The sequence below is a fragment of the Triturus cristatus genome, chromosome 4_2 (assembly GCF_964204655.1).
Source record: "Triturus cristatus chromosome 4_2, aTriCri1.1, whole genome shotgun sequence".
Lineage (NCBI taxonomy): Eukaryota > Metazoa > Chordata > Amphibia > Caudata > Salamandridae > Triturus > Triturus cristatus.
This window is the reverse complement of record NC_140586.1, coordinates 363,993,739-364,010,746: the sequence shown is the minus strand read 5'-3', so window position 1 is coordinate 364,010,746 and position 17,008 is coordinate 363,993,739. Positions and strand designations below refer to the sequence as shown.

At 51.5% G+C, this 17,008-nt stretch overlaps 1 protein-coding gene across 3 annotated transcripts in view; it reads left to right on the top strand.

Annotated features, from left to right (window-relative positions):
* The window catches only part of AXDND1 (axonemal dynein light chain domain containing 1), a 564,522-nt gene that overhangs the window by 182,143 nt on the left and 365,371 nt on the right, over positions 1-17,008 (top strand). The gene's annotated exons all lie outside the window — the stretch shown is intronic.

Here is a 17,008-nt window from a genome sequence, read left to right as displayed (position 1 = left end):
ATAGACACCTCCTGCTTTTCCAAATCCTCTATCAGCCATTACAGTTTCATTTGTCTGATTGATCCTGCAGTCTTTGGAGTCCTCTAGATTCTTCCTCAAGGATTACATGTCTTTTCCCTCCTATAGATGGCTGTCCCATTACCCCTTATATCTTTGGACACTCTATATTCTTTCATCATTTAATGTTTACAGTGTCACTTCTGTCTACTGACATCCTTCCAATTGTGTCTTAATGGCTTTGGAACGCCCTTCTTCCCTCCCCCGTCACTTTGTTCTTCAATCCTTTGAAGTGTCTCTTTTCCTCCATTCATTTTAGACTCTATGTCCCAAAACCCCCATTCTCCCCCACCTGTGCGACCCTTTAGTAACATTCCATGACATAGAGATTGAATAATAGAAAATCATACTCCACATCACCACTTCACTCAAACCTCTTTATTTTTTTTTTTTTTTTTTTTTTTTGTTGAAACCGTTTATTTCAATCTCAAGTATATACAAGTATGGGCCTACAACCTTCCGGCCGGCCGCTATAGTGACAGGAGCACCTGACAAACTTACAAAAGGGCACTTGGCGTTACAAAGAAGCAAATCAGGAGACATCAACGACGTAAGCCACATGACTCGAAGCCCACAATACGGTTTCATTTTATACACACGCAACAACATAGAAAAACACAACCGCAAGGCAACCCGCAATCGAAGGTAACACACGTGCTCCTCGAATAAGGGACCCCGACCATCCACAGGAATCTGAAGAGGGGGAAGGGAAACAAGTCCAGGACTGGGGGAACTCTGTGCCCGGGGCTGGGGGAGGGGGTCAACTAGGGGGACGGAGCCGGTGAGGCAGCAGGGAGCAGTGGTGGCTCGCAAATACCCCCGCGGTAGGCGTTCCAGGGGCCCCATATTTTCACCCACGCCCCAGGCTTGCCCCTCGCCACATACACCACCTTTTCTCGGAACATGCACCAATCCATATGTTCTTTCCAGGCCGACACCGCCGGGGGCCGCTGGGATCCCCACAGTTGAGCGATGTCACGCTTAGCTATCATATATCCCAGAGTCACCCATCGCGTCTGCGGAACCGAGTAATCAGTTGGTTCCCACACATTCAGCAAGCATCTCCTCGCTTCAGGCAACAGTGCGACATGCGTAACCAGACGCAGGACCTCATGCACACCACGCCAGAATCGCTCCACCTTCGGGCATTCCCACAAAATATGCAAAAAAGTCGCCAAAGCACCACACCCACGCTTACACAACCCATCCTCAGCATAACCCATACGCAGAAGCCTCGGCCCCGTCATGTAAACCCGGTGGAGTATCTTAAGCTGGACGAAGCGAAGGCGAGCCGGTATGGCCACCTCCTTCGGAGAGGCCACCGCGGAAATCCAGTCCTCGTCGTCCAACTCCAGCCCGTCGGCAACCCAAGCCTCACGGAGGCCGGTCAGCAGGCCCGAGCGGTCATTAATCAATTTTTTGTAAATGAGGGAGATCGTGCTATCCGGAACGTGGCCATCCAGCACTCTATCCTCCAGGGGGGAAGACTCCGGGATGGAGGCGACGTCTGGGAAGACGGAGCCCAGCGCATGACGGACCTGCAAGTACCGAAAGTATTCACTGCCCTGCAGCTGAAACTCCGTCTGCAGCGTCTCGAATGTTTTAAATCCCCCTCTCGTCCAGAGGTCCCCCACTTTACTGATGCCAATCGTGTCCCACTTCTCGAAGCCCTTCGAGGTCCACAGGGAGCCCAACCGCTGAGGCGCATACAACGGCGACGCCCGGGTCAAACGGTCCTTCCACCCCATAGCTGCATTGGCCGCGTGCCACATCCGCACCATGACACGCGTGGGCCCCGTCAAGCGGGGATCCGGCGCGCCAGAGTAGAGTGCGCAATTGTAGTCGCCACCGGGCAGGAGCATCTTGTCCATTTCAAATGCCGGGTTCAAGGCGGGCCCATAGAGGCCGTGATTAATTGCAGCTAGCTGGGAGGCCCAGTAATACCGCTTAATGTCCGGGAGGGCAATCCCCCCGTCATACCACGGGAGCGTCAACTTCGCCAGGGCTATACGCGGCCTCCCGTCCCAGAACAGGCGGCGCTGTAGACTCTCCACCTCACGGAAGTAGCGCGCCGGGACTAGGTCCATAGTGTTCTGGAGAGCGTACAGGAAGCGCGGCAACGACATCATCTTAAACAATGCCGCCCGGCCGAGCGGCGAAAGCGGCAGGTGCCGCCAGCGCGCGACGTCCTCCTTCAAGCGTTGGAGGGGGGGAAGCAAGTTTCGCTCATAGCGGGCCGCCGGGTCCAGCGTGATATAGACACCCAGGTACCGAAACCCCTGCGAGGCAATCTGGATCGGACATCCCCGCGGGAGGACGGGAGCCTCCCCGGAAAGCACATAGACACATGATTTAGCCCAGTTGATGACAAGGCCTGAGTTACGGCCAAAGGAGCGCAGGACATCAACCAGGACAATCAGTGATTTGCGCGGGGAGGCTAGGTACAAAAGGATATCGTCAGCGTAGAGGGACACGCGGTCCTCATACTCGGGGGTCCAACGGAGACCACGGATGGAAGGGTGCCACCGCAGCCACTCCGCCAGGGGTTCCAAGGCCAATGCAAACAGGAGCGGCGACAAGGGGCAACCCAGTCGCGTGCCCCGTCCCAGCGCGAACGGGGCCGAGACTCGCCCATTCACTACCACCTGCGCTAACGGGCCCGAGTACAACAATTTGACCCAGCTGATGAATCCCGGTCCAAAACCAAATTTCGCCAGCATCGCCCAAATGTATGGCCATTCGAGCGTGTCAAACGCCATGGTGGCGTCTAAGGACGCCAAGATGGCCGGCTCCCGCACAAACGGAACACGCGCGAGCACCCCGTGCAAGCGCCGCAGATTGAGGGCCGTGTTGCGATGGGGGATAAAGCCAGACTGGTCTTGGTGGACCAAATCGCCCACCACGCCGACCAGCCGGTTGGCAAGCACCTTGGCAAGGATTTTGGGCTCCGCATTCAAGAGCGAGATTGGCCGATAGGAGGTAACCCGGTCTCGGGGTTTCCCCTCCTTGTGGATCACCACGATTGTAGCCAGACGTTGGTCCGGCGGGAGGGAGCCCCGCGAGTGGGCCGCAAGGAACATCGCGCGGAGGTGGGGTGCCAGTACGTCCGGTCGCAGCTTATACAACTCGATAGGGATGCCGTTCGGGCCCATGGCCTTGCCAGATGCAACCGAGCGTATAGCGAGGGCAATTTCGTCCGAGGTAGGAGCAGCATCCAACGACACCCTGTCCTCCACCGAAAGGGAGGGCAGCGCGATATCTCGAAGCAGGGCCTGAGAATCCGCCTCCGAGCAGGGAGAGACCGGGGAATACACCTCGCGGAAATAATCCGCGAAGCAAGAGACAATGTCTTCTGGCTCGGTGACACGTACACCATCCATCCTCTCAATCAGCGGAACCACACGACTCGCTCTCTCCTTTTTATCCAACCACGCAATCAATTTACCAGCCTTATCACCCACATCATACAGTCGCCCCTGTTGCTCTCTACTGAGGCCCCTGGCTGCCTCCGTGACGAGGGCCCTATAGGCCGCTTGCTTAAGGTGTAGAACATGCAGTGCAGCATCCGTCACCCCACTCCCCAAATCACCCTCTAGTTCAGTAATTTCGGCCTCCACTCGGGTCACCTCCTCCTGCTCGCGCCTCCGGGCATGGGATATGAAGGAGAGGGCCTCCCCCCTAATAACTGTCTTGAAGGCCTCCCAAAGGGAGATAGCCGAAGGGACAGACCCCACATTCTCCTCGAAATACCGCTGCAAGGATTTAATCAGTTCCGCGCGAATAGTGGGGTCGCGCAGATACCAGGCATTGATTGGAGCTACCCTGCCCTCCCCCCTCGGGAGGACACCAAAGTGCAACAGGAGCGGGGAGTGATCTGAAATACCCCGCGCCAGATGGCGCACCTCTCCCACCCTCCCAGCATAGGCCGCAGGGACAAGGATATGATCAAGCCGCGAGAGGCTACCATGGGCACCCGAATGGAAGGTGTATTGCAGCTGCGTGGGATGTTTTAAGCGCCAGCAGTCCACCAATCCCAATGTATCTAAAAGGCCGGACAGCCACGCCTGCGCCCGGGGGAGGTCCCTAGGGGGGTGACGATCCATAGTCCCAGAAACCACCGCATTGAAATCCCCCCCAACCACCAGAAGCCCCCCCGGAAGGTCAAGGAGGAGGCGCCCCAGGTCCGCAAAAGTAGTAGACTGTAGCCCCGGTGGGACATACACTGAAACAAAGACAATCACTTTGCCCTCCATTCTCCCCACCAAGGCAGTGTAGCGTCCCCTCTCATCATGGCGCACCTCATCTATTTCCAGCGGGAGCGAGTTCTTAACCATGATGCCCACCCCCCGCGAGCCAGACGTGAAGCCCGAGTGGGCCACCAAACGATAGCCACGCCGATTCATGGCAAAGAAGGAATTACCAATAAGGTGTGTCTCCTGCAGAAAGACCACATCTGGCGAGATGCGTTTCAGATACTGCAGGACCACACCTCGCTTAATCCTATCCCCCAGTCCATTAACGTTCCAAGACAACAAAGTCAAGTCCCTACCCCCCATCACATACAGAAGCCATCACTCGTCCCCCCGAGAGCACATCAAAAACACCAATACAGTAAAGGGTTTGCCTTGCGGTAAAAACGAACAACACCCCACCCCAACCCACCCGTCCCAACAGAACTCCCCCCTCCCTGCACCCCTGCATGAGCCCGAACAGCCCCCCCAAAGTGCAGTGTGCCTGTCGCCCCATAGATGAAAACACTAACTAGTCCCCCAGAGGAGGAGGGAAAGCCCCCAAGAGACCCCGCACGACCTCCACGGGAGGGGAACTTACACAATCAGTCAATGATGACAATAATGTTGTCCAGAGCAAGGCCTACTATTAGTCCCTCAGTCCTGATCCGGCAAGCCCTCCCCACCAACCGCGCCCCCCCCCACCCCCCCGGCCCCGGTCCCCGGGCAAAGTGTCCAACCAGTCCCCGGCCGCCTCGGGACGATCAAAAAAGTGCGTGCGGCCATCCACCTCTACCCTCAACTTCGCTGGAAAAAGCATCGCATACTTGAGGTTCAGGTCCCGTAGGCGACGTTTGACTCCGAGAAAACTCAGTCTCTGCTTCTGGACCGCCGGAGTAAAATCAGGATAGAAGTTTACGTCCATATTGTCGAGTCTGACCGGTCCTTGCTGCCTAGAAGTCTGCAGGATAGCGTCTCTGTCCCGAAAGTTGAAGATCCGGGCAATGAGAGGCCTCGGAGGGGCTCCGATCTTAGGTCTCCCTCCGGGGACCCTGTGGGCACGTTCCACTGCAAAGAGTTTACTCAGCCCCCGGGGCCGGAGATGGGTGAGGATCAGGTCCTCCACAAACAGATCCGCCGCCTCCTCCTCACGTCCCTCCGGCACCCCGACAATGCGAACATTATTCCTCCGGGCCCGACCCTCGGAATCTTCCAGTCGACGATCCATCAGGGCGCTCGCCTGGCCCAGTCGGCGCACCTCCTTTTGGAGGGCCGCCACGTCCGTTGTGAGGCCCGAGGTGGTGTGGGCCAAAGAGTCGACCCGGTCATTCGTCTTGGACAGATCGGCCCTCACCAGGCCCACATCCACGAGGACCGAGTCAATCTTTTGCGCCAGAGTGTCAAAGCGCTGGTCCACTGAGGCCTTCATCTCGGCGATGGCGCCCATGACGTCCCGGAGGGTCAGATCCGCGGGCAAAGCAGGGGCATCAGTCGGGCCAACAGGGGACCTACGCGGCGCCTCTGGAGATCCCTTCTGGAGGGTGTAGCGGTCCATGTTGTTAGACTGAGGGGCTGCGCCACGGCGGGTCGATTTCACCTTTGCCCGGTCGCCATCTTGTTTCGTGGACATGGCTCCAGTCCCCAAATCGTGCCAATCTCCTTGAGAAGGGCTGACAGACCGGTTCACGGGCTCCGGGGGAGGGTGACCACAGCTCCGAAGGGCGGATCACAGCTGGCGGGCCGGCAGGGCACCCCGATGAAGTCACACCACCGCACGCCGCCTCGCGACCCTACCTCGCTTGGCAGCAAGGAGGGCGCGAAAGCGAAAGTGAAAGTGCGGGGTACGCGAATCGCCCAGCCTCGCCCGCCGCCGTTGTTCACTTTGTCTCCGGATCGCCCCACAACTCCAATCCGGGGGGCCGGCGTGGAGAAGGCCGCAAACCTCAATCGATGCTCCCGCCGGTGTCCGAGGTCCGATTTGGAAACGGAAAACGGGTGGCACCTCAGCTCGGTCTCACGAACACAGTCCCCTCATCTAGGACAGGATATAATCAGGATTTATGCAGGAGGTCGCGGAGGTCCTCGGGAGCCTCGCACCTACGCGGCCATCTTGGTTGCGCGCTAGGCTCCTCCTCACTCAAACCTCTTTAAACCGATATTGTTACACTAGTTGTATTTGGATTAGAAGCCCATGGTTGCCACTCATCTGCAATTTATTTAGCACATTTATAAAGCGCCTGGTTACACTCAGCCAGTGTTTTCCCCGCGCTGCGGTGCAAGCTGCCTTGGTAAGCTAACGTCCCAGCCCCCCCAGACCCCATTATCATGCAGGGAATAAGTAAGTCTTCAAGTTTTTCCTAAAGGTGCCCTCCATGGGCTCCAACCGCAGGCTCAGAGGGAGTTTGTTCCAGAGCTGTGCGGCCAGAAGGCGAAAGGACTGTCCCCCCATCCTAGCTCTCCTAACAACCGAAACACATACCAGGCCTCTCCCCTGAGATCTAAGGCAGCGAGTTGGAACATAAGGAGTGAGAAGATCGAGCAGATAGGATGGAGCATTTCCCTGAATAATGCGGTGGCAAACGCACAACGCTTTAAACCGAACACGTTCTCGTATCGGTAACCAGTGGAGGGAAGCGAGTGCCGCCCTCGAGGGGGCTCTCCTTGGACGCATGAGAACCAGACGAGCTGCTGCATTCTGCACACGCTGGAGTCTCTGCAAACATTTCCCCGTAGCACCCAGATACAAGATGTTACCATAATCGAGGTGGGACGTCATCTGGGCATGAACCAAGGTCTTCCTGGCTGTCATAGGCAGTGTATCCAGAGTTCTACGAAGGCCCCTCAAAACTCCAAAACAGGCACCCGCAACTCGCCTAGTCTGGTACTCAAAGGAGAGTTTTGTGTCTATCCACACCCCCAGGTTTTTTGCCTGGGCACAGGGCACCGGGGTAGGACCCAAGCTCTGCGGCCACCAAGTCGACGACCACACCGATGGCGCTCTCCCCACCACAAGCACCTCGGTCTTATCGACATTCAACTTCAGGCAGTTATTAGCCATCCAAGATGCTAGCTCTTGCAAACATGCCACGAAGTTGGAGGCTGCCGAGTCCTGTTCCTGTGTCAGGGAGACCACCAGCTGGGTGTCGTCAGCATAGGACACAACCCCGATCCCGAAACCATCAGCAATTTCCGCCAGAGGAGCCACATACAGGTTGAACAGGGTCAGGCTCAAGATCGAGCCCTGTGGTACCCCCCTGCTTCAGTTTGATAACCTTGGAGTAGTGAACACCCTGCCTCACCTGAAAACTACGCTCCGCCAGGAATGATTCCATCCAACTTAGTGCCCTACCAGACACGCCTCCTTTCCTCAGCCGGTGCACCAGAGTGTGATGGGCAACCGTGTCAAAGGCGGCGCTTAGATCCAACAGGATCAAGGCCGGCGTCTGACCCGCATCCACATATTGCCTAATAGTTTCCGTGGCTAAGAGCAGGACAGACTGTCGCGTGGCACGCCCGGAACCCAGATTGAGTGGGACAATGTGGTTTGAGATTCTCTCCAATAAATAGTGGAGTAGCCATCTAAATAAGGCTTTATAACCTCTGGGGTTGGTTTAATTCTGATAACTGGGTGAGAATCCCTGCCTTCCTCATTCTGTGCTCTACCTCCATGGACTTAGTCATGTCCCCACTGCATGCCTCCTATCTTGTATGCCTCATTTCAGTTCTTGACTATAGATTCTGACAAGACTTGACTGTGTCGCTTGAAATTTTATCTGCAACAAAATCACACTTGGCAGCTGAGCCAGAGGGATTCCACAGTTGATTTGACAAGAGTGATAAGTCCACGCTGACAGTGGAGCCTCAGAACAAAGCTATTTCATTAGGCGGATTTTGCTGCATCTTCTGTAGTCTTCATAGCTCTACACTAATGTCACGGAAGATCAAACGTTTTGTGTATGCATTGAGCAACTAATATCAAATCCAGGCATTCACTGTTAGACATTGTTGAGGTTTTGAAGGACCTAATAATTTTAATCTTGTTTTCTTCCCAGAATATATCTTGTACAGGAGGTAACTTCATTGCAGCAAAACACATTTCCTTCCCCCTACCATACATTTGCATAGACACACTGCAGACATTAATGGGTTTTCAATGACCCATAGTCGAATTGTCCAACACTGCAACATTCTGTCAATAGAACATACCATTAAGTAATGCCCACAATGGTCCAAAACAGCCATATTCTTCAATTTCCCAACATTCAAAAGGTACTTCAGAAATTACAACAAATTATGTTGCAGAATTTATTTTCCTTCATTTAGCCTACGGAATGTTTGTGTTAGGATTTTGGGTTTAAATCCTTTTCTGACGATGTGTTGTTCTCAGGTGCCTCACCTTCTGCATCATGGTTTATTTGTTTTGATGCAGTTCAAGGTGTTAAAGCATGGCATCTGAAACATTGTCTAAAAAGTTTACTTTAGAACTTATTTTTCAGGATTAAAGGTGTTCAGTAGCAAGGATCCTCTTGCTACCATCTTTAACTGTTGTGTCCTGAATCCTAATGCTGGCAGTTCAGTGTCTTGCACTGTCTGCCCCCAAAGCTCTTTGAGAGGTATCAGAACAAGATCGCTTAGAAAGTCAAAAGTAATAATTAGTTTCTGCTTTAATTCGAGGCATTGATCATAAAGGATCTTTACTACTATGTTTCTGATTCTTAGGCGCTAACCTTTGAAAATGTGTTCAACTCTGAGTTGTTGAACTCCTTGCTCTGTAGTTTAATATTGAGATTTTTAATCCCGGCCCCCTGATATACCTCTGTAAAACAAATTGTTGTCCAGAGATTTTCATTTTTGATTTGTCTTTTTGGATCATAATTTACCATGGGTAGACATTGCTGATTCGGGCTGAATTTTTCTGGGCGACATTTTTTATAATGGCAGTTGTGTTGCAGTGATGATGTAATATTTCAGGAACCATGAGACCTATATACTTCTTTTTGGTGTCAAAACATAGGTTTTGGGGTAAAGTAGTCTTATAGAGACAGAAAATAGCTCCACAGAGCAACCCTTCTGCCATTTTCCAAAGTGGCGACTATAATAGAGGAAGAAGAAACATATATAGAAATAAAACAAATAATAATAGTTTTTAATCCTTTTATGTGTGCACCAAACAATGTTTATGATTTGCCTATAAAAAAAATTACTTTTATTACTCCTGTTTTAGACACATTTTCATAGTTCACTTTATTTGTTTTGACAATAGATCGTGTTATATTGCAGCATGTTGAAAATTTTAGAAGAGCATTTTTGTAGCACAGGTTTTGCAAGTACATGTAAGTTCTGTGGGTAGATGCTTAAGACATTTTGTAGGTTTTAGCACCGCATTAATATCTTACCAACCAAATTCACATGGCTATTTCTCTACATATGAATGATCCAAAACATTTACACATCTTCTGATTAAGTAGAACACTCTTTTAATGTGCCAGCGCACAGAATATGAGGTTGCTGGAAGGTCATCTAGCGGGACTGATCTCTTGAACTCACTGTACCGAAGATCGTCAAATGTGTGACAGTCAGAGCTCATTTTCCACACACGCACAAGGTATTTTTCTACGTCTTTAAAGTCACATTCTTCTTCTGTCTCAGCAAATCCTTTTAGAAACTTCACAGTTTCAGCAGTTAAAGCTCCAAGCTTTGTTCCAATGGGGCTCATAGTTTCATCACATGTAAGAATATGTACCTTCATAAGAACACTGGGCACCTCTGGGTCCAGTTCCTTGTACAAAATATAAAGCAGGATTCTTGCTTGTTCCATAATGTATCCATAACTACTACAATCCTTGACTTATGAACATTGCTACTAATCTAAGTAGCACAATAATAACATCTGTATCCTTTGACAGTACAGTCACTCAGTTGGAACCAATTTGAACAGCTCACTTAACATGTGGCAAAACACGAAGGTCAGCTTCCTCCAATTTTCTGTTAAGTTCTCAAACAATATGGCCTGTACCTTTTGAATATACCTCTGCAGGCACCAACTCAGTGACAATCAATCCACTTCCAATAATTGGACATTCAGTGTTCACTGAAGCACCAGCAATGTTTTTGGCAAGCTAACATCTTGTTCGATGTTGATGACCAGAATGTATCAAGTTGCACAGGTGTAAGTGTTGAATTTTCGATGTAGGCAAGGTCAATTGTTCCACTTGTAGAAATTCGTCTGATTCTCTCACATTCTTTGACAGATTGAGCAAGATAACTGTCAATGACAATGTGCAGTTGCAAGGTGCACACTGACTTTGATATCTGTAGAACAGCCTGACCAACCTCTCCAGAGTTTTGTATGGATGAAATTGTGACCATTCACAATTGTGACACATAGTCAACAGCCGTTTTCAATGAGGACACCTTTTCAAATTGAATTGTTCACTTCTGAGTTAAGATATGCAGAACCTAATTTGTCATTCTTGTTCCAGAAAGCATTCCAACGTAATGTTTCTATAGCCTCAGATATGATGAGCATATCCTGCAATGAATGAACATAATGAGTTCCACTCAATACTGGACAGATTTGCTTCCAAAGATTTCAGCCTCAATAAGTGAAATACTATGCAACATCCATTGAGATAACTTTCTGCACAACACAACTTTTGTCTAGTGGAAAACACCCCTCATTGAATAAAGTTCAATACATTCTAATGGATTGCTCATAAAAATGTCAGCTACAATACGTTTAACACCTTCTTCGCAGAAAATTGGCAGAATAGGCTGGTCTTCAAGTTGAGCCTGCACATTTTGGAAATTTTTAGAACTGTGTATACTATTGTATAGTCTGTGACTCAAGATGGTATTACTGCTAAAAACCCAACCCTCTTCAGTGGGACAGTGTTCTGGGAGATCAGAGCGTGAATTCCAGCCCACGGAGGAACTGTCTTCATCCTTCAGTACGCACTGAGTAAGCGATATGATAAATTCAGTTAAATCAACTTTGCTTACCACAGCATCAGGTAGAAGAAGATCCATGTCCTCAGCCACTTTGAAACTTTCTGGTAGACTGGGACGTGTTGATGGCTTGTAGTGATTTTGCACACATTGGCAAGGCAGTTGGGTTATAAGTTTGCAGCTTCGTTTGTTTATGCCTACAGCTGGCACAGCTAGTTTTCCAGTAGCTAATTCATTGGTACAGTCTTGAAAAAGCATCATTGCAGTATCGTGTGCTGGATGTTCCAGACAAAGACGAGCTGTCTTCAAAATCAAAATTATCAAGAGCAGCAATTGTAAAATCTTTCCTGGTAAAGTGACTTGGAAGTGGTGTGGCTGTCGGATTTACACGAGTTTACAGCATGAGCTGCTAACAAGTTACTGCTCCATCTTGTTGACGCCCATGATTTGCGGTGCTCTCGGGCATCACAGAATTCGTCATTAAGTTCAAAATCTAACTCTCTCAGGACGTTTCTTAAAATGCTTCCTGCTGATTTTACTGCATCCTGTGTGATATTATTTTGGCAGCAAGAACTGAAGGAGTCAAACAATTGAGAACTCCATAAGTGGCTTATTCTTTTTGTTTGACTGACAAAACGAATTCTGTTATTGTACATTCTCACCAGAAAAATCTTAATTTCATTATTATGGATGAATACTTTTCATCAATGTTGATCATTATTTCTCTGATCTCACTGAATGTGAACCCATAGCCAGCACTCAAGAGTGGCTTTAAAACTTAATTTGATCTTTCAAAGAGTGAAAACTTAGGTTGGCGGTTACATGGCTGCTGGGAGCTCATTGTACATTCGTATTTTCGAATGTATGCATGCATACAGTTTGGGTGGGCATATAGATCTGCTGCAAAAACATTCACCTCGCTGTTTAGATTAGCTGAAAACCTAATCTTGGAATAAACTAGCTTCAGATAAAAACATGTTTTCCCTTTGGAACACACATACTCTGTACTTTGTTCTTTCGTCAGTCCCTTTGGCCACAGATAACACATTGAAGATCCTCTGCTTTCTGATCATTGTTGGAGGTGAACAAGGGGTAGTACATGATCTTCTAAGTGGATGGGCATTGGGTTTGGTTGTCGTTCCTTTCTCAGAAGACTCAGATTCTCACTGTCATTCACTGGTTTCTGCCATTTTTTGACAATTTTTTTCCAGGCTTTTTTTCATTGTATACGACTTGTAGCACTTGTTGTTGCAATGATAAAATATTTGATCTTCTTCACACATTAGTTTCAATCTTTTGTGAACTTAGTCTCCTGTATTTCTGCTGCATCTCGAACTCTCATCTGTCCAGCCCCAGTTGATGTTAGCTTTTCTTTCAGATTAGTTTGGCATATGATACATTTTTCAGTGTTGAAGGAGTACTCAGATTTTGTAATTAGCAACACTCTGTCAAGAGGTAAAGAAAGATCCTCTGCTAGCACCTGCTTTGCTCGCTCATGTTTATGAATTTGAATCAACGGAAAGCCTGAAACAAAAACAATATTAAAATAAATTACCAAAATTATGGCTAAAACACATTAATATAAAGCCGCCATTTTGGTAAATTGCGGAAGGGTTGCTCTGAAAAATTATTTTCTGACTCTATAACACTAATTGACCCCCGAAACCTATGTTTTGACACCAAAATAAAGTTTAGATCTGAAAGAAACAGTTTGTTATAGACTCCTTACCTTAGAATTACCCCCAGGTGTCTGACTGGATCCAGAAAGTTTTTCGTCAGCAGTACCTCTACGCGTCGGAGGTGGCGCCGGTCGGCTCTGCGTCCGTCGTTGGCGGCGTGGTCGCTGGGATGACGTCGCGGTAGCTACTTAGACTCCGCCCTCGTGCGCTGATGTCAGTTCTTTCTTTTTCCGCGCCAGCCAGCACAGATCCGGAGAGAGTGGTACCTCCAGGCACTTTTTGACTGAACTTTTTGAGCGACTTTTGTCGTCGTCTTTTTGAGTCCTTCCGACTCCTGGTGCACGTAGGGATGCCCGGCTCCAAGGCCTGCGGTTCCTGTTCCCGAATGATGTCGGTGACGGATCCACACCACGTGTTCCTCTTTTGCCTGGAGTGCGACCATGACCCCTAGTCGTGCTCCGACTGCCACACCATGGCTTCGAAGTCTTTGCCGGAGCGGTCTTGAAAGCTTCTTGATCCCCGGCAGTCGGCTTTGCGCCGTTCGAGGTCCAGGTCGCGAGGGAGGTCGAGGGACCGGTCGCGGAGCCATCACCACTCGTCATCCAAGTCTTCGCACTCAGGGTCAGGTAAGTCGAAGCACAAGAAGAAGTCGAAGAAGCATCGTCGCTCTTCAACTTCTCCCCGTCGGTTCGCTGACGTGACGTGAAATGCGGGCGGTGCCACTCCTGCAGCTCCCTTTCTGTGACCCCTGCCCAGCTTCGTCAGTTTTACGAAGCCATGCATGCCATCTTTGGGCAGCCCGACTCCGGCGGCGCGGCTTCGGGCCCCGCAGACTCGGGGCCCTAGGCCTTCCATGGCGGCGGCTCTGGCACCGCAGGGCCCCCATGGATCCAGGCCTGGTCGACCTTGTGCCACCTCCACCAGTGCCGCTGCCGACGCCGCCTGGTCCCCAGCCCGCGTCGACCGCGGCTTGCAACCCGACGTGGACACAAAGACGGACCGGCATTGGCCAACTCATGATCCGGCGCCGATGGGTACGTTTGCCCCTGTGTTCCTCCCTGGCCATTTTCAGCCAACCTGGCTGCCAGAGGAGGGGGAGGAAGACTGGGAGGGGTCTGGGGACCCTTTGTCAAACCAGTTGGAGTACGATCCGGACTGGAGAGAGGACCTGGGGGATGCCAGTGGTCTGGATACCTCCTCAGACCATGACATGTTGTCTCCTCCTACTGTGGCTACGGAGGAGGGAGCGGCTTGCGCAGTGTTGTTGCATAGGGGGGCTGAGGCTCTCAACCTCGAGCTTCCTACAGTGGCAGGCAGGACTAACCTCCTGACGGAGGTGCTTCAATCGGCAGCAAGTTCTTCGGAGCCCCTGCTGCCGGTCAATGAAGCAACAGTGGGGCTCCAGTGGATAGGATAGTTGCCTGACCCCACCGCCACCGCCCGGCCCCGGGCAGCCCCACTTTCCTCTCCCAACACCTTACCCCGGGGAGCTTGGTGGTCCAAGCTTCTACTTCTAAGAGCGCATTCCAAACGCACAACCAGATAGCGAATCCAGGCAGCTAGATCATCTTGGGAAGAAGGTTTTCTCTTCTGCCAGCTTGGGACTGCGGTCGGTAAACACCGCATGTCTATTGTGCCATTATTCCCACTCTGTGTGGGACAAGGTTGCGCAAGTGCTGCCTCAGTGTCTGGAGGAGGCCCGGGCTGTACTCTCCCAGGCTGTTGCCGCAGGGAGAGATGCAGCGAAGTTTACCATCCGCTGTGGGCTAGATACCGCCGACTCTCTAGGCAGGATGATTTCCACGTTGGTAGCCTGGATGAGATCGACTGGCATTTCTGGGGATGTCCAGAGCGCTCTTCTAAACATGCCCTTTGATGGCTGGCGCCTTTTGACGACAAAGCAGAGCACGCTCTAGAGCGTTTAAAGGACTCACGGGCTACGGCCAGGTCCTTGGGCCTCTCCACTCGCCCTGTGCAATCTGCTTTTCGCCCCTTTTGTGGCTATGGAAGGAGTGCCCCACTACGTCCCGCCCAGAGCCACAGGCCGGCGCAAGCTGCACAACCTTTGTACGGCCGGGTATGTGGGAACCACATCCATGGATCAGGGGGCCAGGGAGCGGGACAGTCAACCAACCCCCCTTCTGCTTCCGCCTCCAAACCTTCCTAATCCGATCTTTCAGGCCCATCCATCGCCAGTGGGCGCAGGATCCGCCATCACCTCCCCCACTGGCGCACCATCACGTCAGACAGGTGGGTTTTGCAGATAGTCCTAAGGGGCTACTCCCCTTCGAGGCTACCCCTCCAGTCATGCCACCTCAGTACCATCGCATGTCCGAGGATCACCTGGGCCTTCTCTAACAGGAAGTATTAGCTCTCTTGGCCAAGGAAGCCATCGAGCGCGTTCCTGCCCCAAAAGTAGGTTATGGTTGCTATTCCCACTACTTTCTGGAACCCAAGAAGGGCAAGGGCCTGCGTCCTATATTGGACCTCAGGAGCGTCAATCGCTTCCTCCGGAAGGAGAAGTTCAAAATGTTGTCTGCCCTTGACCCTGGAGACTGGATGGTAGCGTTGGACTTGCAGGACCCCTATTTTCACATCCCCGTCCTGCTGGCTCACTGGCGCTACTTCGGTTCATGGTAGGCCACGAGCATTTTCAGTTTACTGTACTCCCCTTCGGCCTTTCCAGCGCTCTTCGGGTGTTCACGAAAGTGATGACGGTGGTCGCAGCTTATCTGCACAGATCAGGGGTCCCAGTCTTTCTCTATCTCGACGACTGGTTGTTGAAGGCAGGCTCGCCCCAGGCAGTCGTCTTCCACCTCCAGACTACGGCCGACCTCCTGCGTTTACTGGGGTTCTCCATCAACGTGCTAAAGTCACACCTGAATCCCTCTCAGAAGCTCCTCTTCATCAGAGCAGTTTCGGGTCTATCCTCCCGAGCAGCAAGTCCGGGATATTCAGCCTATGATTCCAAACTTCGCCCGGGTTTCGGTCAGGATTACCCTCCAGCTACTGGGCCTGATGGCCTCCTGCATCCTGCTGGTGGATCATGCCAGGTGGCATATGCGGGCTCTGCAGTGGGACCTGAAGTTCTAGTGGGCGCAACATCAGCGGAATCTGTCCGATTTCGTCCAGATCTTAGAGGGCACTGCACACCAATTGCAGTGGTGGCTTACGAACTAGGATTGGGTCAACAGCAGATCCCTCTCTCTTCCTCAACCAGAGTTCACAGTGGTGACCGATGCATCACTACTGGGATGAGGCGGCCACATGGGAGAGGTGGTGATCAGAGGCCTCTGGCCTCCGGCGGAGTCCGGGCTCCACATCAACCTTCTGGAGTTGCAGTCGATCAGGCTTGCACTCAAAGCATTCCTTCCCTCTGTCCGTGGAAGAGTGGTGCTGGTGTTCACGGACAACACCACCGCCATGTGGTACTGCAACAAACAAGGCGGGGTGGGGTCGTGGACCCTATGTCAAGAGGCCCTCGCCTCTGGACATGGCTGGAACATCAGGGCTTATCCCTGGTGGTTTAACACCTGGCAGGTTCCTTGAACGCCAGGGCGGACGAACTCGGCCGCAGGTGCATGATGGATCACGAATGACGTCTTCACTCGGAGGGGTGCAAGGTCTCTTATAACAGTGGGGAGAACCTTGGTTAAATCTATTCGCCACTGAAGAGAACACGCAATGTCAGCAATTCTGCGCATTGGAATTTCCAAGGCGGCACTTGCTAGGCGACGCTTTTCATCGCGAGTGGAGGTGTGGTCTGTTGTACGCCTTTCCGCCTATACCACTTCTGCCCAGAGTGCTGAAGAAGATCAAGCGTGACCGGACCCAAGTCATTCTGGTGGCTCTGGATTGAGCACGATTAGTCTGGTATCCCAAGCTACTCAACATGGCCATTGGTCCTCCGATTCGACTGCCTCTTCGGGAGGATCTTCGGTCGCAGCAGCAGGGGACAGTCCTCCACCCGAACTTGTCCAGCCTCCACCTCCTTGCGTGGAAATTGAGCGGCGGCATTTGACGTCGTTTGACTTGCCTCCCGAAGTCTGTGGTGTAATCTAGGCAGTCAGGCGTCCCTCAACTAAGACGGTATAC